The sequence below is a fragment of the Cnephaeus nilssonii genome (genome assembly GCF_951640355.1).
Source record: "Cnephaeus nilssonii genome assembly, chromosome: 11".
Classification (NCBI taxonomy): domain Eukaryota; kingdom Metazoa; phylum Chordata; class Mammalia; order Chiroptera; family Vespertilionidae; genus Cnephaeus; species Cnephaeus nilssonii.
Window position 1 is genome coordinate 29,750,616 of NC_137082.1, and position 26,012 is coordinate 29,776,627.

General features: G+C 40.6%; 1 protein-coding gene across 1 annotated transcript in view; it reads left to right on the forward strand.

Annotated features, from left to right (window-relative positions):
- Nucleotides 1–2,423: 2,423 nt before the first annotated feature.
- The window catches only part of RNF24 (ring finger protein 24), an 84,443-nt gene continuing 60,854 nt past the window's right edge, over nt 2,424–26,012 (forward strand). Inside the window, exon 1 of the mRNA XM_079783517.1 lies at nt 2,424–2,559. The gene's annotated coding sequence lies outside the window, so the exon portion shown is untranslated. The remainder of the gene's footprint in view (nt 2,560–26,012) is intronic.

The window sequence follows — 26,012 nt, forward strand, 5'->3', positions numbered from 1 at the left end:
GAACAACCCACTATTGAGGACAGAAGGGCAGGATCCTGTCATATGTATTATGGAAACTGTGAGGACAGGTTTCACCTGTCCAGTCCCCAGGGGAGACTTTCTCTCTGAATCAATGGGCAATTGGGCTAGCAGCTAGCTAGCTGATGCCTCAACAAAATTTTCATAAGATGGGCTGCCCTGAAAATAGCAACTGAACACAGACCCACTCCTTACATCCTTGCATTCTCTCTCCCTCTCTTTTTCTCTCTCTCTGCCCTGATTTTCACAAGGACAAAGGACATGAAGCTGGAGCCACTCCACCCGTTCATCTACAGCCTGTTTGGACTAGTGAATTTCTAGCCAAGCTTTCTAAGCAAACAAAACAGGTTTCAAAACACTGGTCAGGGGAAGGAAGCCACCAGTAGGGAGGAGAAAGAAAAGGAAGCTCAGCCTTTCTCTCCTCTGTGGAGCCTCCTTCACCCACCAGTGAACATCACCTCTCCCAGTAACCATTGCATTACCACTGTGCATTAACAACCTGCGCGGTCTCGAGGAAACATTGTTCTTACTATTGAAGGGCTCATGTTCTGGTTGGGAAGGAAAACATTCAAATGTGTAGGAGCCCTAAAAGTGCATGGTGCTGAGAGAAAAGTTGGTACAAGGCACAGGTGAGGATTCCAAAAGAAAGTCTGTCAACAAGGTGGGAATGGGAAGGAAGACTTCATTTAAAAAGTGAGTTTTGAGTGTTCCAAGATAAATGGTGCTTTCATGTTAAAGAGAACAGCAAGAACACAGGCACTAAGGGTGAACATCATGGCACTGCTCTGGAAATGGCTGGAAAATCAGAGTTCAAGTGCCAAGCGGGTCAGGAAAAGGGAAAAGGACAGAAACATGGGAACATGTGCATATCATGTAAGTTGATTTGACTTCAGCAATAGCCCAAGAGCAGTGGTCGGCAAACTCATTAGTCAACAGAGCCAAATATCAACAGTACGATTGAAATTTCTTTTGAGAGCCAAATTTTTTAAACTTAAACTTCTTCTAACGCCACTTCTTCAAAATAGACTCTCCCAGGCCGTGGTATTTTGTGGAAGAGCCACACTCAAGGGGCCAAAGAGCCGCATGTGGCTCGCGAGCCGTGGTTTGCCGACCACTGCCCTAGAGAGAGAAGAGGAGGCCTGGTTTAGACAGAGTGAGAAGTGCCAGTAAATCAGAGTTGAGAAGGCCCTCCTGCTCCAAACGAGACCTAGGATGGGAGGGAGAAGGGAAAAGGATCCTGAGGTTCTTGGCTTGAGTGGCAGGGGGGATAGGTGTTGACAGGCAACTTTAGAGGAAGAATGCATCTCCCACATCTTCCCTTTTGCCATACTCTACCTAGCACATGCCTTCATCCATCTTTCACTTTGGGGACTGTGACAAGTGGGTAACTTCTTGATATTTGTCTTTACTTCCCCCTTGCTTTGGAGGTTTATGGTTTGCCAAAGCAGAAGGAACTTGCCTGCAGGCCCTTTCCGTGATGACTTTTGCTTCCCAACATTAAGTCACTGAGCTGTTTATGGTTTATGTGAGAGGCCTGGAAGGTAGGGGAAGGAAGGAGAACCGTAAGGCGCACAAGGAGACTAAGGAAAAGAGAGACAATCGTTTGGGAAGCCCTGAGCTGCAGAGCCTACACTCTCAGCTGAGGAGCCTCAGAGGGAATAGCTGTAAGCCTGCAGGAGGATCCCAGAATCACCAAAGACTTTTTTTAGCCCAAGACTGACAGAGTCCAGGGTTTGGAAACAGGAGGGTGCCTCCGCAGAATACACTGTCTCCCAGAGATACTTCCCCAGACCCTCAGAGCTGCGTTAGCTAGAACCTAGGCCTTAGAATTAGACAAGGGCTGAGCCAAGGTCAGTTTCTTGACTGCCCTGCGGAATGGGAGCTGGGGCTGAGGGGACTAGGTCAATGCAAATAACAAAGGAATGCGCTCTTTCCTGCATACTTTCCACTATCTGGGCAGATCCTGGATCTCATTCATCACTGAGGTGCCAGCACTCAGCCGCGAGGACCTGCTGCAGGAGAGACAGATGGAGGAAGGGGGCGGTGAGCACGTTATTTCCATCAAACTAATGGGAACACCTGTGCCCTGGGGGCTGGCAGACTGGATGCTAGGAAGCAGATGGCGTTCCATGGTTTCACTTTTAAAAATGCTTATAGGACATGCAAAAGTACTCAAGATTAAGCGAGAGGATCTATTCGCGGCAGCTCCGCCCGTGGGATTTCCCCAGCAGGCGAGATAGGACCAGGACCAGCCAAGCAGCACAGCGCCTGCGCACTGCAGACCCAGAGGCCCAGGAGTCCTCAGCGAGGTGGGCGGGGGATGCCGGGGCATCCGGGTCCCTCACCCCGCCCCGCTGCTTGAATGAGAGGCGCGGCGCCCGCCCCACCCCCGCCGGGCCCGCCCCTCGCCCGGGCCGCCCCGCGCAGTCTGCCGCCGCCACCTCAGCCGCGCTAGGTCCGGCCCGACGCTCTCCACCCACAGCCTGCCGCTCGGCTCTGACGGTCCCGCACGCCCGCCGCTGCCTCCGCCGGCGCTCCCGAGTGAGTGACCCGGCGAGGGCCGGGCGCCGAGGCCCGTCGCCCCGGGGCTGGGGCTTAGGGGACCGGGCGGGTCCGGGTTCGGGATGCTGAGGGGACCGCGGGCCCGCGCCCCTGCGCCAGCCTCCCACACACTCACTCCGTCCGCTCCGGAGGGGGGGGGCGGGGAGGAGCGGGATCGCGGCCCGGCGGGGCGGGACGCGGGGGAGGGTCCGCCCGGGGTCGGCGGCTGAGTCCGGCACAAAGGGCTGCGCGGGCTGTCACCGGGAGGTCACCGAGGGGAGGGTTCGTGACGCCCCGCACGCTCCCCATGCCTGTGCCCGGCTCGGGCCCCCGGGAGTGGGAGGAGGCTGGGATGTGCAGGAAGGCGAGGATGGCGAGAAGGGCTGCCTCCGTGCTGGCTGTGGGGACGCGCCTGGGGGAGCGCGGCGTGGCAGTGTTTTCCTGGTCCCCAGCTGCTCCTCCCCTTTCTTTGTGGCGTTTGTCTCGTGGTCGTTTGTCACTGTGGACAGCTATGGTCTGAGGGGCGAGCGCTCGCCTCGGCTTTCCCAGTTCAAGTCAGGTGGCGGCCTCCCGTCTGTGGGTGGGGAGCGCGAGTGCTGCCACACGCCCGAGAATGAAGGACCCTTCTTTGTTTGCAGAAACCTAATGGTGTGTGTGTGTGTGTGTGTGTGTGTGTGTGTGTCTCCTATGAAATGAATCAGAGATCATTAAAAAGGATCTGAGGGGGAAAAAGACTTACTACTTCATCAGACTTTTACCCAATTCTGTCTCTGATGTTCTCTCAAACAGTATTTCGTTTGTTTCTTACTGTAAAAACCCGGTGGGTTTCGTTACAGTAATTGAAAATGTATGTCTCTATTCTCATGGATCTATACTAGTGTATCTAGAGAACACTTCTGTTCGGAGGGTTTAGTTATATGGCACAAGACTCATACGTTTGTGCACGGGAATACTCCGGTCCATATAGGTTTAGTTCGTTGACACTGTATCCCTATACTCACATACATGGATGGGGAAGTACTCCAGTGTATCTAGGACCCTGTTTTCTCCGCTCCTCGGTGCAGGAAGATTTTGTTTCCTCCTGCCCTGTATTAATGAGAAGGTGGCCCAGCAGGTTCTGTCCACCTTGCTTTTGTTCTTAGTGCTTTGGCACCGGGTTTTATTGCATATTATTACCCTGGCATGTGCCCTTGCTTTGATCTGAATTTTCTTGTGTTCTGTTGTCCGGTTGTGCAGCCCAGCTCAATGGCTCCTCTTACCGGACTACTGGGAGACAGAACACCTTTTATCATTGTCCTCGTCCCCGGAGAGAGAAGGAAACTGCAGGTTCCCACAGACTTTCCCTTGGTCAGTAAGACGAACTGCCTGACTTTGTCGTCTTTCCTAAAGTTAGAAGACCACAAGTTACAGGTTGATGTGGGCCATTTAAAAAGAAGCAATTCTAATAGCACCAGCTATTCCTTGCCATTTCCTTTGGACTTTTTTCTCTTTTTAAGCCAGGTTTTATAAGCTTTAGTAGAAGATAGTTGATTGCATTAGTTTTTAAAATATTTTTTTATAATTAAATTTTACCCTTATAATTTTGCAAAGTGATGGGAAATTAGTTAAAGTTGGTTGTAAGAAACACACCTCCAAAATATATTTTTATCATGATCTTTGATTCAAAATAGTGGTGGTAAAAATATTTAGAAGGGCTTACTGGATGATATGAGTAATTGAATTGGTTCAGTTTTAAGATTCTCTTGAAGATTCTTTTTTAATCACGTGTATTTTAATTTGTGGTAGTTTTCAGTACAAAATAAAATGTAAACTAAGCAATCTTCCACAGCATTGTTTATTCCCTCTATTAAAAACATTTGCTTTTAATTTGAAGGGGAAGTTTTCCATCAGTTGCATTGGGATCCATTATTCTTGGTAAAATTCTTACCTTATGTTAGCATGGTCAAATTCTTTTTTTGTAATTGTTAACATTAGTAAAAGTTGACTTTTCAATTTGGAAAAGTTTTGGTTTTATGAAATAAAATTTTAATATCAATGAATTTTACTCAAAATAAGTTAACTTAAAAACAAGGGCTTCATTAATTTCCTTAACTAGTATCACTAATATTGAAGCAACTCCAATAATTTTATAAACTGCCCACATTCAGTTTTTTATTTTTTTTCAGGAATCCCCTTAAAACAAACTATAAGGGGAAGTCCTAGATAAACAAAGTAGTATAACCGGAATTGTCACTGAAATAGGCTTGCATAGTACCACAATATTGTGGAACTTTAATTTTGCAAGAGTGACTTAGCTATTGTTTGAATCAACAAAGGAACCTAAAAACATCCTGGTCTTGTTCAGCATTCTGTTAACTAAATCTTTACCAACCCATTGTTTAGCATTTCCTATAGTATGATGATTTAAAAAATAATTCTAAAGTAATTTCTGTATCATTTCTGTATTATGTTAAATGCTGTTTTAGTAGTAAATATATTCTTTATATTCATTAGAAATATCAACATTGTTATGTCAGTGATGGTAATAGCAGGTATGGTGACAGTTACCCAAAACTGGGTACATTATCCCCCCAACAATGTCTGATAATAAAAAGTAGAATATTTTTTCTGTTGAGCATTTTCTATCAATATTTGTTTTCTGTTCAAATGGCAATTTATTCTAAAATCAGTAACAAAGTAACATTATAATGTATTGGCTTAAACTATAAGAAATTACCACTTTTTTTAGATTGGGGAGTAGTAAAAAATAAGCAATTTTATATGGTTCAACCACTTTCAACTCTCAGCAATTCCTTCTGGTATTTACCTTTATTTCTATTTCATTTTTAATGTTTAAATTGCTATTTCTTTATTTTTCACCTTTGGATATTTGGATATTATCTATTTTAGAAGTCTTTCCACCCCCTATTCATACTTAAGCTTTACAGTTCCCAGTTAAGTCAGTTTTCAGTATTTATATGACTGTGACAATGTACCTGTTATTCACAGATGAGCTAGGTAGGGTCTAATATTACATTTTCTTTCTTGAACAACTTTTGTTTCTTCTGAATTAAATAATTACCTCTTTTGTTTGTTTTTCATTTGCTTAGTTTTCTGTATATAGTTACTAATTCATCCTCAAATTCTATGACAGAACTAATAGTCTTTCAATATTTTCAAATAATCTGTTTCATTCTTTTTTCTAGCTGTCATCTAAGACTTTCCTTTGTTATCATTTTGGGAATTCCCTTTGCCTTCTTCCTGTGTTAGATCCTTTATTCCTGAATCCTGTGTCTCCTTCATTCTTTAGTAGCTTCCTGAGAAAGGGCACATACAAACTCTGAAATTCCTTCCTAAATTCAGCAGTTGCATGTCTGGAAATGTCATTTTACCCTCACACTTGAATAGTGGTTTAACTGGATATTGAATTCTAGATGGAAAATTAGTGTCCCTCTTTTGAAAGCATTGTTCCATTAGCTTCCAGTATTGCTCTTTTTTTAAAATCCTCACCTGAGGATATTTTTTCATTGATTTTTAGAGAGAGTGGAAGAGAGAGGGAAAGACAGAGAAATGTCGATGTGAGAGAAACACATTGATTGGTTGCCTCCTGCATGGCTGACCAGGGCGGGGGCCGGGGAGGAGCCTGCAACCCAGGTATGTGCCCTTGACCAGAATCAAACCTGGGACCCTTAAGTGCCTACACTCTATCCACTGAACAAAACCAGCTAGGGCTAGTATTGTTCTTGAGAAGTCCAATGCCATTCTAATCCCCATTTCCTTTTTCCTCTCACTCTGAAAGATTTTAAAATCTTTTGTTTATCCCTGGTGTTTCTGATATTTCATGATGTTTCTTAAAACATTTTTCTTTTTTTTTGCCATGGGGCAGATAACATTTTTCCCAAATGACTATATGGTATATATGTCCATGTACACACATACACATGTCCCATCTCATCCAATATGCTATTCTTTATGGTGTTGACATGCCTCCATCAAAAGGTAGGGTCTTTGTTTCCTCTCCTTGAACCTGTGCAGACATAAATGCTCTCCAGAATGTTAGGTCTTAAGACAAAATCATAATTTAAGAGCACAGCAAAATGATCAAGAGCATGCACCTTGTTTGTGTGTGTAGGAGGTAGGGGGTATCTTTTTATTTCTTTTAAATGGAATCATCACTGAAAATGTCAGCATCAGAGAAAATTTCTTCAAGCAGTGAAATGCAGTCACCTTTGGAATCAACACAAAGACTACCAGGTACATTTTTAAAAATCTACCGTAGGGCGTGGCAAAACCATTCATGACCAAAAAAGAAACACTCTTTAAGCTTCACGATTAAATATGTCGTGACTAAATATGACATGTATTATTTGCAAAAATTTCTGTGATGAGAAGATAGACAAATGGAGCTATGTAGACCACGGCTTGATTGGACATTGTCAGTGACTTTGTGTTTATCTCATAGATTTTTTTAAAAATTTTTTATTGATTAAGGTATTACATATGTGTCCTTATTCCCCCATTACTCCCTTCCATCCTCCCCCCCCCCCCCCACTCATGCCCTCAACCCCTTGTTGTCTGTGTCCATTGGTTAGGCTTATATGCATGCACTCATACAACTTAACAATAGGAAGATAACCCAATCAAAAAAATGGGCAACGAACCTAAATAGATACTTTTCAAAAGATTTTTTTTTTAACCCATCAATTTTTTCCCCATTTACGGCTCCTTCTCCCTCATCTAGCTTTTCCATGAGTGGCTGAATATTACTGGAGAACTTCAGAGTCATGATTAAAAATCTGAAGTGGGCTCTCAGCACTGCCTAGGAAAAAGCTACAAGATTCCTAATAAGACGTTTTTGCCTATGACTATTTAATAATTTCTCCCCACTCTTGAAACCCATGCACAGCCCACCCCTTTCCATACTGATAAGCAGGCCTCATACTTCAGTGAGGGTTTAGAAGTTATCAGACAGATACCCTTCATCTTTTCATCAGTAAATCTAGAAATTTACCTTCCTTAAGACTCATGTTTTCTGTTTCTATCAGAGGCTAACTCCCCTCCAACTGTATTCCCTCATAGCTACTCAAGGACTTGACTCCTGTATTTGTGCCCTCTCTAGCATTAGCAACTTCCCAGGGTACCATTCATAGCAACATACTCACATGCTCTGCTATTGCCCATCTTTGAAAACAGAAGAAAAAATTACAACAAACAACTTTTCTCTGACCTCCCATTCATCTCCTTCTGTTTACTTTCATGGTTATATGTCTCAAAAGAGAAGTCTATATTTCCTCCCTACCTCCTGTATAATACATAGCACTCTCTGAAAATCTGTTGTTCGCTGATTTCTTTTTTTTTTTTTTTTTTTTGCCTCTTACTCCCATTGGAAGGTCAGCTTCAGGAAAGCAAGGATCTTATCTGTTCCCACTATGTCCCCTAGAACAGCAACTGGCACAAGTACCTATTCAATTATATTGGCAAAAAAAGCACAACTGACATTTTTAATCTGGTAGAATGAATAGCTCTTTCCTTTTAAGTTTTTCTAACAAAGTCAAGTTTTTTAAAAATATATTTTTATTGATTTCAGAGAGGAAGGGAGAGGGAGAGAGAGATAGAAACATCAATGATAAGAGGGAATCATTGACTGGCTGCCTCTTGCACGTTGGATCGAGCCCGCAACCCAGGCATGTGCCCTTGACCAGAATCGAACCTGGGACCCTTCAGTCCGTAGGCTGATGCTCTATCCACTGAGCCAAACTGGCTAGGGCAAGTTTTTTTATTATTTTATTTTCTGATTTTACTTTTTAGCAAGTTTTATTTTTTAATTATTCACCACTTTTTGCTACACTTAGAGTGAAAAATTATGAAGATTATATTAATGATTGAATTTTTCCCTACATTACATTACATTTAATTCTTTCATAAACATAATTTCATTGGCAGTCTTGCACCTGGATTCTGAAATTAGACTGGTTGGAGTTGAATTTTATTTTATTTATTTATTTTATTTTTTGAAAAATTTTTAATTATTTTATTGATTAAGGTATCATATATTTGTCATCAACGCCCCCCCCCCATTCCCAAACCCCCCCACACGCATGCCCCCATCCCCCTGTTGTCCATGATCACTGGTTAGGCTCATATGCAAGCACACAAGTTCTTTGGTTGATCTATCTCCCTTGTCCCCACCCTCCCCTACCTTCCCTCTGAGGTCTGACAGTCTGATCAATGCTGTTCTTGTTCTTCAGTCTATGTTGATCATCTTTTCCCCTAGATGAGTGAGCTCATGTGATACTAGGAATACACTTATAGGAACCGAAAATGAGACAAGCAATAATGGTTATGCTGAGAGGCAAATGAATCAGTCTATAGTGAGTTTCTTTCTGGGCCAACAGTTCTTTTGAGTCCCGATTTCTGTGTCCAACAGTTGTTTATATGTACATAACAGCAATGATATTTCAGTTCTGGATGGTGGACAAATGGTGGTAATGCAAGTCCGACCCTCTCTGGTTTGTTCCTGGGCAATCTGCAGTGACGCACATCTGCTGACTGCTAGTATGGCAAGGCATGGTCAGCGTCTTCCATCTCTGGACTGTTTCTCTTCTGACTTCATGGCTGGAGCCCTCCTGTCAATTCCTCTCTGTTGCAGGAATCCACATGGTCTCGGAGTTGTTTTCTGAAAATATACAAACATATTCTCGACCAAAAGTTAATAAAGGAATATTTTCTATAAATTTGACTTGCGATCCTTTTTCATTTTTTTGCCCAAACGATTTTCCTTTGGCTTGTTTTGACACCATGTATGTTTTACCTGGGTGACTTGCTGTTAGCATTACAAATGAAAGTTAATTTTCTAAAGTAAAAATTTTCTAGATGTAATTTATTTACAGGATATTTTTCCTTACATGATATTCTTCTATGCCCCCTTTTTTGGGAGGCTTTTGAAAATTTTATGCTGTAATCTTGATAGCTTTTAAATTTTACTTTTTTGCACTAAAATGTGACTGCTTTAGGTTCATTATATGTTATGCAATTTTACCATGAGATGAACTACCAATAAAAATTTTAGTTAACACTTTAGGAACAGCTTTTTTGTCCAGTACAATTGATTTTTCTAGAGTATTTGCTTATTTTGATTGGCCAATTTAAATTAGTCTGAAAACTTGACTACTATTTTACTGTCAAATTTAATACTCTAACAACCATCTTGTTTTACCCTGTAATTATTAGTGGAGAGGATTATTTGCCTTCTTGAGTAGGCCCTGAGCATTCCTGGTGCTAGGCTGGATTTAGGTATCATAGACCCCAGTTCCCTGGATCATGGGTGCAAGACATCTCCATCAAGTCTTGTTGCAGTGAGAGGGCATCTGCTGTCGGCCAAGTCTCTGTTACCTGGGTCCCAATTTGAGCTGGGCATGTGAAGCTGAGCAGCCATGGGGGCAGGAGATCTCCTTCAGCAGGGGTGAGGGTTCAGGCCCCTGCAAACTTGGGGGGGGTGAAGGTCTGTGCCCCACCTCTGTTGACCCCCAAGTTCTCTCCTGATGGCCCCTATGTGACTGTGACTGTCTTAGGTTGTTCCTTCCCTGAGGAATCTTGCCCGTCTCTAGCTAACCAGCCATCCTCCGGGGCCAAGCAGGGTGATGTGAGGTTTAGTTCTGTCTCCTTGGTCGCCTATGCCCCCATGGCCTCCACGCCCAGCACCTGCCTTGGGATCCCCTCGCCTGCTGGCAGGGTCCCAGCACTGATCACATATCTTGTGGAACCCAGGTGGAGTTGAATTTTAGCTCTTTCACTTTTTGCCATGTGACCTTGGTAGGTTTCCTCACCTCTCTGTTTCCTCATCTGCAAGATGGAAGCAAGAGTAGTAGTACTCACTGCATATGTTTGTTATGTGGATCAAATAAGATAACATGTAAAATGCTAAACTCAGTACTTGATGTGGGTGTAAATCTAATATGAAAAATAATTCTAGTTATTTGTATAGCCTTCTTCAATTTATAATATTTGATCTGACTTATTCACTGTAATATTTTTGTCCAGAGTACTTATATCTTCTAGGGCAGTGGTCAGTAAACTCATTAGTCAACAGAGCCAAATATCAACAGTACAACGATTGAAATTTCTTTTGCGAGCCAAAATATTTAAACTTAAACTTCTTCTAACGCCTCTTCTTCAAAATAGATTCTCCCAGGCCGTGGTATTTTGTGGAAGAGCCACACTCAAGGGGCCAAAGAGCTGCATGTGGCTTGCGAGCTGCAGTTTGCTGACCACGGTTCTAGAGTATGTTGGCTTTAAATGTGATTCCGCTGTTTTAGTTTTATGTGGTTTTTTTCCCTCTCTATTACTCAGATTATCCCAGGTGATAGATGGGTAAAATGATCTACAGTTGACACATGAGCACCATGTAGCACTTCCCAGCAGTTTGATCATTTGATTAATCATTTTGATCACTTGATATAATATTATTTCAAGCCAAGCCCTGTTCTTTATTTGGCTTGCCTAGGAATGAGGTTCCTTCTTCATGTTATTCCACATTAAGTTTTCTTATTTCTAGAACTGCAATACATCATCAACAGATTTTTTTTTTAAGTAGCTGTAAGACACTGTTGTTTTCACTTACTAGTTAGCTGGGAAGATAAATATCTGTAGCAATACAAAATCCACTATGAGGGCCACATGAGGGATAAAGACAGGCTCTGTAGAAGTTCAAAGTAGGAAAAGTCATGTCCTGCCAACCTTAAGGAATTCTTACAACTTTTCTGCTTGTTAAAAGGTTTGTTTTAGCCTATTCCCATATTATTTGTTTTGATTTTTATTTTGAAAGCTTGCTTAATAATCATGGGAATAGTTCAGATTTTAAGGCTGATAACACACAAGCTAAAACCTAGAGCAGTTTTTAATTTTAGAAATTGTTTCTTGACATAATTAACTTAGCAGTTACTTTGCCTCTTTCTTTTCTTTTAAAATATATTTTATTGATTTTTTTACAGAGTGGAAGGGAGAGAGATAGAGAGTTAGAAACATCAATCAGCCTGCCTCCTGCACACCCCCCACTGGGGATGTGCCCACAACCAAGTGCTCTTGACTGGAATCGAACCCGGGACCCCCCAGTTCGCAGGCCAACGCTCTATCCACTGAGCCAAACCAGTTAGGGCCTCTTTCTTTTCTTATCTAGGAAAGCAGTGGGGACTCCTCCAATTATCTGAGCATTTTTGACATCGGAGTGTGGTGTTAGATAAATTTAGGGTTCAAAAAGAATGCCAGATGGTTTAAAGGAATTGTGAGCACTCCAACTAGTGCAGTCCATTGAAAGCCAGCTGGCTAAGCCTCATCTGCTCTGGAGGTAGGAACCAGACACTTTGTTCCATGCCAGCTGGCCCAGGAGTAGCTGGCCAGTGGCCTTATTTTGGTTGGCCATTCCTGGGAAAGCCAGCCTGGGGCCCTCCATCTGCCCTAAGAATCATCTGAAAGTTGCTCTGTGCTTCCATGATGCTCTAGACTAAGTTGTAGCAAGCCTGAGTGACCAGGAAAGGAAGCCACTTTTTACATAGCATTACAAGTGAACTTCACATTAAGTTGTGAACTTGCTCTGGAAAAGTATAATGCACTTGAGTTTTTATGGATTCAATACTGTTAGGTGTATTAGAGTTGCTATGGTTAAAGTATCTATAGTGAATATTTTCATATTGTAAATAACTTACAGTTGACCTGCTTTCAGAGTTCCTGTTTTCATTTATTGATTTTTTTAAAGTGAAGTTTGCCTGTTCTTCATTGTCTTCTTCTTCAAAGTTTTGATCATTTAGATTAGTAATTTTCATCTGTCATAAAGCTTGCTCCTATATAAACCATGGCTTTCTTCTGTAGAAGGTTATGTGTGTCTTAAAATCAGTATCTCATTTTGTCTGTTATTTATGTTTTCCTAACTACACAGCTGTTTGTATCAGATACAGTTCTTCCTTTAGGAAACTTATGTCATAATAATTTAATTGAGAACAAAGTGCAAGTATGGCACTGCAGGTATGAGCATTCAGTTCATTTGAAGACAGTGTTTATTGAATTCTCAAAATTAATAACTTCACAATAGTCTATCAGTATGCTTTAGGTTAACTTTAAAATTTTTCTCCCAACTTTGGAGACTGAATGATGCTGCATTACTTGATATTTCTTAAGTTCATCCCAGTGGTTGGCAAACTCATTAGTCAACAGAGCCAAATATCAACAGTACAATGATTGAAATTTCTTTTGAGAGCCAAATTTTTTAAACTTAAACTTCTTCTAATGCCACTTCTTCAAAATAGACTCTCACAGGCCATGGTATTTTGTGGAAGAGCCACACTCAAGGGGCCAAAGAGCCGCATGTGGCTCGCGAGCCGCAGTTTGCCAACCACGGATCTAGGCAAACCAAAAAATTTATGAACTACCTGTATCTCCTATTGTTCTTAACCAACTCTAAGCATGAAATATTATGCTCAGTGCTCTAAACTTGAAATAGAATCTAGATATCATATCCAAATAGGCTCTTCATCTTGGACTGAAAGAGTTCGACAAATAATGAAACACCAAAGTATGAGCTAATTTAGTTTATGGGAAATGGGTGGGAAGGGAAGTCAAAGGTGTAGGCTTCCGTTCTTTTCCTTTAGCGCAAAAGAAATTGCAAAACTTTTCAAAAATATGTTGAACATCTCATGCTTGGCTGTAATTAAATGAAAGTTTTTGCTTAAACTTATTGTCCCTGAAACAAGCGTTAAGGCATTTTTGTGATAGTAAGAGATATTTTGAAAATCATAATATATCAATAGCCATGGGCAATATTATACCCAGAAAGTCATATTTCACCTCAGGTAACCTATGCCAAAAAATATTTTATGCTAATACTTTACATGTATTGCTTTTTACTCCTTTACAGCAGCAACCCTCAAAGAGTTGTTTATGGGTGATAAAACAGAAGGTCAGAGAAGTAACCTGTTCAGGTTCACAAGGTCAGAGGCAAGGTTTAAAACCCAAGCCTTCAGTCCTAGCTGGTTTGGCTCAGTAGATAGAGCGTTGGCCTGTGGCCTGAAGGGTCCCGGGTTTATTCCAGGAAAGGGCACATGCCCGGTTGCAGGCTCGTTCCTCAGTAGGGGGTGAGCAGGAGGTAGCCAGTCAATGATTCTCATCATTGATGTTTCCATCTCTCTCCCTCTCCCTTCTTCTCTGAAATAAATAAAAATGTATTTTAAAAAACAAAACAAAAAACCAAGCCTTCATCCTTTAGCCCACCACATAGCACAGTTGATGTTATCAGTTTTCACAATAATATATCTCTTAATTATTTAGATACTATCCTGCACTGGCACTTTTGGAAGACCATTGATAAAGGAAATTCAGAAACCTTTGCAGAAAATAGCTGGAGAATAATGAGACATTTGGGGAGCATCTATATTCTGATGCTCTTAAAGTAATTAATCATTGCAAAACTACTGCAATAAATAAAGATGAAGAAAATAAAAATGACTTGTTAGACTTAGAATGGGACAAAGGAGCTGTATAGTTTCCTAAGGTTGCCATGACAAATTGCCACAAAATTGATGGCCTAAAACAGAAATTCATTCTCTCACAGTTCTGGAGGCCAGAAGTCTGAAATCAAAGTGTTAGCAGGGCTGCTATACTTCCTCCCCAAACTAGGAGAGAGTGGTTCTTCCAGCTTTTGGTGGTTCCACATGTTCCTGGGATGTAGCTACATAACTCCAGTCTCTGCTTTTGTCTTCACATAGCCTTCTCCTCTTTCTCTCTCTCTAATAAAGACACTGTCCTTGCATTTAGGGTCCACTGGATAACCCAAAATGATTTCGTCTCCAGACCCTACATTTAATTACATCTTCAAAAACCCTTTTTCCAAATAAAGTTACATTCACAGGTTTCTGGGCATGAACTTTTTTTTTTTTTTTTGAGGTCTTTGTTGGGCGGGGTGCGGGGGGAAGGAGAGGTTACCATTCAACCCACTGTAGTGATAAGCACTTCCTTAGTGATTTTCATTTTGACTGCTGCATCACACAGAATCCCATATTAGACACGTATTCAGTAGACCAGGATACAAGATGGGGAAAGGTATTGAAAGTATAGAAGGACTGAAATTCAGAGGAAGGTTAGGGGAGTCAAGGAAGGCTTCATAGAGGCTGTATTGCTTGTGAGAGATCTTGAAGGATTGATAGACTTTTTATCAGATGGTTGGGGTAGCCTGGAATATGCAGATAGTAGTAGTTGCAGAGATAAGGAGCCTTCTTCATTTGACTAAAGTGTGGTACTTCAAGAAACAGTGGAGAATAGAGTTTAATAGCCTAAGCCAGTTCCTAGGAGGCCTTTAATGTTAGTAGATAAATTTGTACTTTGTTTAGAGTTGCTTATCCAGAGCACTGTATTACAGGCCTTCATCCTATCTAATAATAGAGTAACATGTAAATTACCATCACTCCGCTACGCCCACGATTGGGCGGCGGGAGGCTGGGTGGCGGGACTCGGGGTGGCCTATCCGGCCATTGAGAGGCACGGATCCGCTGCCACTGAGGGGGACTACCTTGCTGTTGAGAGGCGCAAGGGGCAGGACTCCCGCCCCCTGTGCCTCTTAATGGCCAGATCCGGGCCACTGAGGGGGCCTGCCGCGGACACCCAGCTGCGCCTCTCAACAGCAGGGTAGCCAGGTGTTCGCCGGCAGCCCCCCTCAGCAGCCATTGAGAGGCGCAGGGGGCGGGACTCCCGCCCCCTGCGCCTCTCAACAGCAGGGTAGCCACCCTCAGCGGCCGCGGACCATCAAAAGCATGGGAGCTGGGTGCCTGTCTGCTCCGGCACCAGGCCTTTCAGAAGCCTCCCGAGCCGGAGGCTTCTGAAAGGCCTGGTGCACCAGCGGACAGGCACCGCGAAAAGCGAAAGCGTGTAGGGGAGCCTACACGTGCATGATTCAATCATGCACTGGGCCTCTAGTAGCTATTATAAAACCCTTTGAAAAATAATGTAGTTGTTTTTTTTCTATAGAAAGATTTTCAGGTTAAGAACCACTGCTCCATTAGAAATAAAATGTTGCTTTATGCTTTGAAAGATGTCTCTGGAAGATTATTGGTTTTCTGTTTGATTTACTTTACTTGGAAGATAATTTGAAAATGGAGCTTCAAAGAGTCTCAGTCAACACTAACTGTGGAATACGTTATAAATTTTGCATACTAAAAGTTAAAATACTCTCAGGAGGGATGTGAAGTAGGTTCTGTGTTCATAGAAAATTGATAAAATTATTACACAAAAAGAAAAACAGCATTCATTTCAAAATGCAGCTATGAATTCTTTTCTTTGTCTCAGTTTTCTCTATTTCACTTCACTACCACCATCCATTTAGAACTCCAGAATTATATCAAGTCATGGCACAGTTCTAAAGGGAGAAAAGAGCTGCATTTCTAAAAGTTTTTTTATATATTATTTTAAACTGCTTGTTTTTTCAGTGGAATAAAACTATATATTATACTGCTGTCCAACTGTTTTAGTCCGATCAGGCTGCTATAACAAAATATCATAGTCTGGGTGCCTTACAAGCAACAAAAATTTCTCACAGTTCTAGAGGCTGGGAAGTCCAAGATCAAGGCCCTGGCAGATTCTGTGTCTGGTAAGGACCCACTTCCTGGTGCGTAGATGGTACTTTTTGTTTGTCCTCAAGTGGGGAAAGGGATAGGAAAGGTATCTGGGGCCACTTTATAGGGCACTAATCCCATTCATGTGGGCTCCACCCTCATGACCTAATCACCTCCAGATATCACACTGGGATTTAGGTTTCAGTATATGAATTTGAGGAGTGGCGGGGACACAAACATTTAGTCAATAGCACTGACCATACGATACAAGGAGAAAATTGATGTTTTCCATATAACTGACTCAATTTCTAATTAATCAAATGCTGTGTTAATTTTTTCAATAGTCTACCTGAGATTAATATTATTTAATCGATTTACCTGTACTTTTTTTCAGGCTTCTCTGCTAATTAAAAAAAAAAATTTATTACAAAACACTGTAGATACACTCAAAAGTAGATAGTACAACACACCCCTATATACCCATCTCTCAGTTTCAACTATTACCAAGATTTTGACATATTTGTTTCATTTACTTATTTTTCTTTTATCTTTCTTTGCTGAGTTATTTTAAGCAAATCCTGGGCATTTCTGTATATATACCCTGACATACTTCTATAGGCATCTCTAAAAAATAAGGATATTGTCTTATAGAACTAAAATACCGTTCTCACACCTAATAAAAGTAACAATTACACCTTGGTATCATCTAATAGTAGATCCTATTCAGGCTTGCCCAGTTGTCTCAAGAATATCTTTTTAGAGATGGTTTGTTCACAGTGGGATTCATAGTCCACACATCATAACTGGTCATTTTGTCTCTCATGTCTATTTTGATCTAGGGCAGTTTCTCCTCCCTCCCTTTCTCCCCACCTTTTTGTTTGTGCCATGAACTAGTTGCAGGAACCAGTTCAATAGTCCTGTGGAACTTCTCACATTTACATTTAGGATTTGTCTGTTTGCTTCATCATGGTGTCAGTTTGTTGCTCTGTTCGCTTTGTTTCTTACAAATGGAAGTTAACTCTAGAGGCTTGATTAAAATCAGGATTCAATAAATGGTGTTGGGAAAACTGGACATATACTTGCAAAAAAATGAAACTATACCACCAACTTACATCATACACAAAAATAAACTCAAAATGGATAAAGGACTTAAACATAAAATGGGAAACCATAAAAATCTTAGAAGAAGTCATAGGCAACAAAATAGCAGACATTTGTCATAAGTTCCTAGGGCAGTGGTCGGCAAACCGTGGCTAACGAGCCACATGCTGCTCTTTGGCCCCTTGAGTGTGGCTCTTCCACGAAATACCACATGTGGGCGCGCACGTACAGTACGATTGAAACTTTGTGGCCCATGCGCAGAAGTCGGTTTTCGGCCTGGGTGAGTCTATTTTGAAGAAGTGGTGTTAGAAGAAGTGGGGGTGTCGGTTGGTCGGGTGATGGGAGATGCAGCGCAGGCGGGCCACGGGATACGCAGCGTGGGGTGGGGGGGAGGCGTGCCAATTCATGCACGAGTTGAGCGAGCCAGTCAGTCAGCAGTGTCATTGTGCAGTGGTTAGTGCTAGTCGCGTCCGCAAATCGTGCGCAGGTGTCAAAAGTACCTACTCGAAGCATAAAGTTACCTGTATTTTTCCAACCAGCTGCAAATCCTACAGGTATTTTTGTCATCAATTTAAGAATTGTAATTATTTTGTGTTGGTGGCTTTATTATTATAAAGTGAAACTTTTTTTTAGGTGCCCTGTTTTACATGGCTACCAAGAAGAAGCAAAGAAAAACAGAAGACGAAAACCGTGAATTTAAAGTTGAATGGACCGAGACTTTTGCGTTTATTCAAAACTTAAATGGCCTTCCGACCTATCTTATTTGTCAGGAAAAATTGGCGCATAACAAGAAATCAAATTTAGAGAGACACTTTACAACTAAACACGTGTCATTTAGTACTAAATATCCTGTCGGTGATGCAAGGAAGAAAGCAGTTGAGGAACTTCAGAAGAGTCAAGAAAAATCAAGTTCTGTATGTAATTACTGGATGCAATCTTCCAACAATGTTAATATTGTAAGTTTTGTGGTTAGTCAAGAGATTGCTAAGAGAGGAAAACCATATACAGACGGCGAATACATAAAAAGTTGTTTTATAAATGCATCCGAAGAGCTATTTCGGGATATTAAGAACAAAGCAGATATTCTAAAAAAAATTAAAGAGTTACCATTGTCTGCTAAAACAGTGAAAGATAGAACAGTCAAAATGTCTTCAAATATAACCTACCAGCAAGTCGAAGATCTTAAATTGGTTTCAGCTTTATCAATAGCAGTTGACGAGGCTTGTGACATAAATGATACAGCGCAAGTTTCACTTTTTATACGATTTATTTCATCTACAGGTCCTAAAGAAGAACTTTTAGGATTATTGCCACTCAAAGGTCAAACAGTGGAGAGGATATAGCAAATGCTGTAATTGAGTGCATTGAAAAACATCATATTCCACTTGATAAAATTGTCTCAATTTCAACAGACGGGTCGAAAAGTATGACCAGCGTAAGAAACGGGTTTGTTGCTATTTTGAAAGAAAAAATTAATCACGAGATACTTACTTACCATTGCATCATTCATCAAGAAGCGCTTTGTGCGCAGACATTTCCAGAAGAAATTTGCAAAGTTATGGAATTGGTGATTAACATTATCAACTCCATTATAGCTAAAGCTCTTAATCATCACCAATTTAAAGAATTTTTAGTTGAAATGGAGAGTGAGTACGCAGATCTTCTGCTGCATAACAAGGTACGTTGGTTATCAAAAGGAAACGTTTTGAAACGTTTCGCTTCCTTACTAACAGAAATTAAGGCATTTCTCCTTGAGAAGGGTGTTCACTATCCACAACTAACGAACGATCGGTGGATCCAAAAATTTTATTTCATGGTAGACGTTACGTCTCATCTAAATCAGCTTAATCGTAAACTACAGGGGAAAGGAAACACAATTTTTTCAATGTTAGAAGAAGTTATTTCATTCGAAAACAAATTATCTCTTTTTGCTCAAAATTTTGAAAGAGAAACTTTGATTCACTTTCCAAGCCTGTTGAAACATCGCCAGAAAATAATTCTGATATTGACATTTGCTATTTCAAAACAACACTTTTAAATATGAGGGAAGCTTTTCTCAACAGGTTTCAGGAATTCAGAAACAGCAAAGCAACGTTAGCCTTTGTTAAAAAACCTCTTAATGCTACTGTAACAGAATTAAATTTTTCTCCCTTTAATATTGACATTGGCAATTTTGAAATGCAATTGCTGGATTTAAAAAACAAAGAATTGTGGAGCTCGAAATTTGAACGTCTTTGTGCTGATATAGAAATATTGGAGAAAAACAAATGTGAACTTAGTTCACAGCACAAGTGGTCTGCTTTGAAAGATCTGGAGAAGGAAGATATGTTGATTTTTAACACCTGGAATAGTATTCCTGACTCATAAAATCAACTGAAAAAACTAGCGTTTGCTGTTCTTTCCTTATTTGGGTCTACATATTTATGCGAACAATCATTTTCAAGCATGAACCTTATCAAGAGTAAATTGAGAAGTCGTCTTATTGATGAGAACCTGGAATCATACCTAAAGTTAAAAACAACAACATACAAACCTGACTTACCCAAACATTCCAAGGAGATGCAAGGCCATTGTTCACATTAGTGTTTGTCAGTCATTGTCATGATTTAATTTTATGGATATTGTAAGGTAAATTGTAAGGAATTTAATTTTATCAATAAATAATATCGTTATTAAGTATGATATCAAGTTTTATTCAACGTACCTATAGTTTAACTAAGACTTAAAACTTTAAGTAAAGTTTATTAAGTTAATTTTAGGGAACGTTGTGGAGTGAAAGAAGATGCAGTGTTGAGGATTAAGAAAGGTATGTTGAGATGGTTTGGATATAGAGAGATCATGAACGAAAGGAGATAGACGAAACAAGTATACAAGACGAGTGTGGATGGGAGAGTTGGAAGGGGTCGACCTCAGAGAATGTACCTCAATCAGATTGAGGACGTTTTTTAGCAAAGGCCAGCTTAGGAGTACCCTAATTAATAACAATGTACCTACCTATATAGTTTAAGTTTAAAGAATTTGGCTCTCAAAAGAAATTTCAGTCGTTGTACTGTTGATATTTGGCTCTGTTGACTAATGAGTTTGTCAACCACTGTCCTAGAGCAATGGAAACTAAAGAGAAAATAAACAAATGGGACTACATAAAAATAAAAAACTTCTGCACAGCAAAAGAAACCATCAACAAAACAACAAGAAAGCCCACTGCATGGGAGAACATATTTGCCAATGTTATCTCTGATAAGGGTTTAATCTCCAACATTTACAAGGAACTCATACAACTTAACAAAAGGAAGATAAACAATCCAATCAAAAAATGGGCAAAGGACCTAAATAGATACTTTTTGAAAGAGGACATTCAGAAAGCCAAGAGACATATGAAAACATGCTCAAAATCAATCATCCAAGAGATGCAAATCAAAACAACAATGAGGTACCACCTCACACCTGTCAGAATGGCTATCATCAACAAATGACAAGTGCTGGCAAGGATTCGGAGAAAAAGGAACCCTTCTTCACTGCTGGTAGGAATGCAGACTGTTGCAGCCACCATGGAAAACAATATGGCGTTTCCTCAAAAAATTAAAAATGGAACTGCCATTTGACCCAGTAATACCACTTCTAGAAATATATCCCAAGAAAACAGAAACACCAATCAGAAAGGATATATGCACCCCTATGTTCATATCAGCACAATTTACAATAGCCTAAATGCCTATCAACAGATGAATGGATTAGAAAACTGTGGTACATCTACACAATGGAATACTATGCTGCTGTAAAAAAGAAGGAATTCTTACCATTTGCAACAGCATGAATGGATCTGGAGAGCATTATGCTAAGTGAAATATGCCAGTCATTGAAAGATAAATACCACATGATCTCACTCTTTTATGGATAATAAAGAACATTACAAACTGTTGAACAAAAATAGAGGCAAGAGGCGTTGAACAGACTGTCAAACTACAGTGGGAAGGTAGGGGAGGGTTAGGGGGGTAAAAGATCAACAGAAGGACTTTTATGCATACATATAAGCACAACCAACAGATGCAAGACACTGGGGGGAGGGGGACGAGGGCAAGTGCTGGTGGGAGGAGGCTGGGGGGAGGTCTGTGGGGGGAGGAGAAAAGACATATGTACTACTAGTTGTAATACCTTAAACAATAAAATTTTAAAAATAATTAAATTAAATCAGGTTTAAGTTTTTTGGCAAGAATGCTTAAGAGGTCTGTTGTGTCCGGCTATCCCACTTCTTTTGAAGTTAAAAGACCCTAATGATAATCATGTCAGTATCATTTGTTTCCTCCTAAGTGGCAAAATGGTTATTTTCTTATTTTAACATTTCTTCCACATTTATTAGCAGTTCTATAAAGAAGACCTTTACTTCATCAACTAGGGCTGTTTGGGGTTACCCTGAAATACATTTTGTATGAGGGACTGCCAAGTAATTTTATACTATTGTGTTCTTGATAAAGGATAATGAGTTTGAATCAGAATAAAAGGAATTGAATTTATCTTTTGTTTTAATGGGTGTTACAAAAAAATTCTGAGTACTACAGCAAAATGTGGATGATTGCTTTTCTTTACAAATGAGATGTGTTTACCCATTGCTCTGAAAGTTAAAGGTGGAGATATAGAAAAGCTGTTTTATACTGGAATCAAGCAGTGGAGAGGAAAGAATACTAGATTTGGGATTAAAAAACTGAGATATCTCTGGAGTTAATTTGGCTCAACCCCTAAATGTCTAATCCATTCATTCTGCATAGACTGGGGTGGGGTGTATAAAATATTGCCAGTGTTTTCATGAAATTATTTGTAGACTAAAGAAAACAAGATTATGTGTTATGGAATTAATGCTTAAAAGTGTTTAAAGGTAGGGAGAATTCTCCACTGAATATTATTCTTTTAACTTAAATTACACTTTATGGGAGAAAGTTCTAATGATCATAGTTTCTCATAATACCTCTTGTTTAACTTCATGGCTTCACATTTTTATTCAGCACAATTACTGAATAAAGTTATGCTAAATAAACTCTTACTTATTTGTCCTCCATTGTATCTTAGACAAATTTGCTTTTAGTCATCTTCTGAATTTGTGTATTCTGGGAAAAGTAAACTTGATATCATTGAAAATTAAACAGGTCAGTGTTCTTAGATTAGTGACCATTTGTAGACAGCCTCTAAACATCATTTGAGAAGGCCATTAAAAGTTTATGCTAGTGTGATTTCTCCTTAGGTAAACTTTTGCTATGATTATGCTGTTTATTTAAAAATGATAATACTGTGGGTCTTTTCTGAATGATAAAGAATGTCATTATAAAGGAATACCTCAAAAGATCATAGATAAGAACAGTATACTTATTTTAGTCTGTTGGGCTAAGCATAAAAGCTGATTATTCCTGACTGGGACACTAAAATGGTTTTAGTGCTGAAAATTACATTTCCTGTTGAATTAAACAGATGCTTGTAGAACACCTACTGTGTGCAAGTCATTAAGCTAGGTGTTCAGTAGTAGAGTTGATTGCAATATTTGACTGAAGATGGAAAGAGCCCTCTAAAAGTTGTGTTTCAACTATGTGGTCTCATCCTAACTTAATACAGCCAATAGTTTCTGGGCTTAGGCCTCATCATGCAGCCTTTGTCCTATTTTCTGTTTGTTAAGTGCTTGTGGGCTAGAGAGTGGTGAGCACAGGAATTAGTGGGGTTGAAGCTCTGCCCTTTGGAGGTCCCAAAACATATATTCTCCTTTTCTGTCCTCTGCCAGAAACAAGAGTGGGTTTTGTATGTTTAGGGATATTTCAATTATTTCATCCACTATGCTGCTTAGATTTACCATCTTACCTTTATTCATATGAATACCAATTTATTGCATATCTTTTCAGTGCCAGGTATTGTTCAGTCTGAATTTATAGAAATTCCACATCTTGTGGTAAGAAACTCTATTATTAATGAAGTTAAAACCACTACAGTTAATAAAGTTAAGGTATATAGTTCACTTGTGGATTTATTAGATCTGAGGTTGTAATTTTAATATTGTTCTTCTGGAAATTTTACATATGATCTCACTTAAAAGATCCTGTAAAGCTGACGAAAACTGGTTCCTCATGAAGAACTTTCTTCAGGCTAAGATAACGCATCACAAATGCAATGAAATTGATGGAGCCTGCATTTAGATTTTATTCAGACTAACTTCTAGCTCTTAATAAGTTCTGGGACTTGAATAAGTTCTGGCCCTACTATTAGTTAATAGTAAGACCTTGGTGAGTCACTACCTCTCTTAGCTTCAAATAGACATATTTATAATGGAATGCTTCATAGTTATTGAATTTATTATAATTGAATAACTTCAGGTTTATTGTGAGTGTAATTTATCTCCTTTAATAAAGTGCCCTCGTAATGATTATTGTTGTTAGGCAAGGGATGGGACAATGAGAAGGTGAAAACAAAAACAATCTCTGCTACATCTCAGTTCTCTCCTTTTCACAAATATGAGATCAGTTATGCTGCCAGCTTGGTCTGGCTGCTGAGCTTTGGCTGGTTAGAGGTTCTATTGCACTAATGGTCAGATGATGTAAAAAGTTGTGACTACTTAACTGCCCTACATACTTTCTTTTTAGGAAATTGTGGATATATAATTTTTTAAAGTATATTTTTATTGATTTCAGAGATGAAGGGAGAGAGACATCAATGATGAAAGAGAATCATTGATCGGCTCCTTCCTGCATGTCCCACACTGGGGATTGAGCCCTCAACCTGGAAATTGCCCTGACCGGGAAATTGAACCATGACCTCCTGGTTCACAAGTCAACACTCAACCACTGAGCCATGCTGGCGGGCTGGATATATCATTTTTGATGGTTGTCTTAAGTCAGTTCTCTTCCCTCCCCCCTTTTTAAATAGCTTTATTGAGACTTAATTTAGATTCCATATAGTTCACCCATTTAGGTATACAATATATATTCATAGAGTTGTATATTCATAACCACAATCAATTTTAGAACATTTTTGCCCTAGCCAGTTTGGCTCAGTGGATAAAGTGTCAGCCTGCAGACTGAAGGGTCCCAGATTTGATTTCAGTCAAGGGCATGTACCTTGGTTGCAGGCTCTATTCCTCCGCAACCCCCATTTCCTCTCACACTGGTCTGGGCAAGTGCTGGAGCCAACTAATCTATGTTTCTCTATCTGTCTCTCCCTCACCTTTTCACTCCCTCTAAAAATCAATGGATATTTTCCTCGGGAAAGGATTAACAAAAAATTAAAGTTTAGAACATTCTCTTTATCATTTTCCCAAAAAGAAATCCTACTTCCCTAGCCATCACTCCCCAATCTTGCCACTCCTTTCCTGCCCTAAGCCATCACTAATCTACTCTTTCTGTCTCTAGATTTGCCTATTCTGGGCCTTTCAAAATGGAATCATATAATATGTGGTCATTTGTGACTGGCTTCTTTTACCTAGCATGATATTTTTAAGGTCTACCCATGTTCTCTTTTTGTCATATTAAGGTGCTCAGAGGGACACTGACCTATCCTGTAGGAAGAAGTGATGAAGTGACTCTTTTTTTAATAAAGTTGGCTGGTGTTCCATAACTGGTGTCCCAGTCACAAAGATGAGAAAAGCCCTATAAACATTTACTGTAGTTGCAAACCAAAGAATGGTGTTCTAGTGTAAAATGTGGAAAAGATTTATGCCATTTGTGTACATGAATGATGTCATGATTGTTTGTACATCTTTCACTGTGGATAATAATGTGTAATTCTACAGGTCTATTTTAACTAAAACTGTTGCACCACTGTCATTTTTATTTGCTATTTTCTTCTCTCTCTCTCTCTCTCTCTCTCTCTCTCTCTCTCTCTCTCTCTCTCTTTTTAACTGTAAAGCACCATCCTATCTAATAAAAGAGTAATATGCAAATTAACCATCACTCCGCTACACCCATAAGCCACGCCCACCAGCCCATCAGGAGCAAATATGCAAATAAACCCAACCAAGATGGCTACAGCCACAGAGAGCAGGAGGGAGGCTTGGGTTTCCCAAGCAATGGAGGAAGCCAAGCTTTCCGCCTGCCCTTGCGGGCCTAGGCCTCCACTCAAGGCTACAAATTTTCAATTATAGAAGGTAAACAAATCCAAACAGAAATGGCGGCAGCCACGGAGCTGGAAAGAGCGGGAGGCTAGGGTTGCCCCCGGCAATGGGGGAAGCCAAGCTTTCCGCACACCCTGGCCAGCGCAGGCCTCCACTTAAGTCTACAAAGTTTCAATTATAGAAGATACATAAACCCCAACAGAAATGGCTGCTGCCATGGAGCAAGCAGAAGGCTTGGCTCCGCTCCAGGCTACAAAGTTTCAATTGTAGAAGATAAATAACCCCCAGATATCAGGGCCTCCGCTTGGGTCACCAGAGGGCGTGGCCGGCCTGCAAACCACCACAGGCCCCTTGCTCAGGCCACCCCACACCCCAAGGGAACCCCCACCCTGATCCGAGACACCCTTCAGGGCAAACCAGCTGGCTCCCACCCGTGCACCAGGCCTCTGTCCTATCAAATAAAAGAGTAATATGCAGATTGACCATCACTCCAATACACAAGATTGCTGCCCCCGTGTGGTCAAAGATCCTGCCCCCATGTGGACACAAGATGGCCAGCAGGGGAGGGCAGTTGGGAGGGACCAGGCCGGCAGAAGAGGGAAGTTGGGGGTGACCGGGCTTGCAGGGAAGGGCAGTTGGGGTGGACCCAGGCCTGCCGTAGAGAGCAGTTGGGGGAGACCAGGCCTGCAGGGGAGGGCAGT